Source organism: Colobus angolensis, unplaced genomic scaffold (assembly GCF_000951035.1).
Source record: "Colobus angolensis palliatus isolate OR3802 unplaced genomic scaffold, Cang.pa_1.0 Scaffold90, whole genome shotgun sequence".
Lineage (NCBI taxonomy): Eukaryota > Metazoa > Chordata > Mammalia > Primates > Cercopithecidae > Colobus > Colobus angolensis.
This window is the reverse complement of record NW_012122932.1, coordinates 7,008,933-7,010,940: the sequence shown is the minus strand read 5'-3', so window position 1 is coordinate 7,010,940 and position 2,008 is coordinate 7,008,933.

Sequence of the window (2,008 nt, the reverse complement as noted above, 5' to 3'; positions counted from 1 at the left end):
AGGGAAAATCCCAAGCCCATATTTCCAGAGTAAGTTAGTCTAGCAGTCTGGTAGTGACAGCCCTCAAACCTGGATTACTAACTCCTAGAGAAGTGCTCTTTTCTTAGAAACACCTATGAGAAAACTCAGCAAAGCTTCGTTTTAGGCAATCAAGGGGTGTTCTGAGAAACAGTAAGGGACAGAATTGGCCTTGAAGCCGGAAAATAAGAAATGAGCCATTTATTACCTGATTCATTTTTTCCAGGACACTTAATTTGTCTCAGGCCCCTCCTCTTTCAGTAGGAATCTTATTATATGATTGGGAAGTTTTGCCATTAGGGACTATTCAAGACAGTGTGTGGGCAAGAGCTAAATTAGGCTATAAAAATATTAAGTGCTATCATTTGAGACTAAATACATTTCTATTGGTCAAAGAAACAAAAAAGTGCTTTCACTGAAAATGTTGACTTATGTTGGCTGTGAAATATATGAGAATAAAAATTCTTTTTTTTTAACTACATTCTTAGCATGAACAAGGTCCTGAGATAAACAATGTATATGTATTACTTCAGATTAGCATCACAAAACCCTATAAATTGACTATTATTGTTCTTCCTGTTCTAGAGGTGTGAAAAATGAGGCCCCAAGAAGTGCACTACCTGTCCAAGTTAAAAGCTGGCAGGTGACATAACTTGAGATTGAAACTCAGGGAGTTAGACTCAATCACTGTATTATGCTGCCTCTGTGGGTAGGCTGAGAAGGAAACTGTGGGGATGGCTTCAGTGAAAGCCAGAGGCATCCAGGCTTACATCCTCCACAGAAACTAGGAGGACATGCATTCAACCATACAGAAGTTAGTATTTTAGAGAGCCTAAAATGATATCCTGGCTGTGCCCTGTGCTTTCAGAGAAGGGAAGCATCACCACCAGTGTGCATTTCAGAGGGGTTAAAGGATACTCCACAATGTCAAACGTTAATTATTCGCCTCCTTCTCCTAAGGCAATTCCTTTTTCTCAATCCCTTGCCTTGAAACACTGTTCGCATTCATGAACATCCAGGTCTCAGATAACAACTCCCCTGTCTACCTTACATGTATCTATTTTACAGACCACAGATTATACACCTAGGTGCTGAGTTGTATTGAAGCTCTTTCACAGAGAGAAAACTTTATATAAATACCAGGGACCTTATGGAAACCTAGAATCAAAGATCCTGGGCACTATCAAAAACAGCCAGATTGAAATTGAAATGCGTGGGCTTTGCTAATCAACAGAGCACTACAGCTAAAAGAAGACATGAATGTAAGGTAATCCAAGACACCCGTGTTTGGGTGTAAGCCCAAAGAGTAAAAAGTAGAATGATTTGCACAAGGTGTCACAGATGGCAAAAGCAGAACCTAAGCTGGCACTCAGCTTGCAGATTTGCAATCGCTGTTCTTTCTTCTTCATCATGCTGCCCTCTCTCCATTTCTATCACTCTGTTAGGTCCACCCCCCACTTCTCATTTGCATCACTTCCCAGTTTCTCTGAAGCCATGGCCTCAGAAATAATCACTTTTAAACTATCTGTTTTTCATTAAAGCAGTCTCCTTGCAGACCTTTTCACCCTCTGCTCACTGGTTTACTCGAATGGAGGTCCTGCAATACTCTCATTAACTACCAAGATGCTTATGTGGCTCTTTCACAGGTGTGGATGTAACACCCTATTGAGCTGACCCTGATTGCACTGCACAGAACAGGCCTCCTCTTTGACAAGAAGCCTGAGAGAATTCTGAAGCAGAACAACTGTCAGTGTGTTGGGAGGGAATAGCCTGCTGTGAGTTGAACAGCTTCTCAGTATAAAAGCCCATTTGATTTCACATAATGGAGGCTGGGGGGATTCAGAGTGAATAATGGTGGAAGTTCATTTACATTTTTAAAAAACACAACATTTGCCTAGGAGCAATGTTTCATCCTAATAATCTAATCTGTAAAACACACCATATCTTTTTCAAAATCCCTTTCCTTAAAGTCAATAACAAATATATTTCT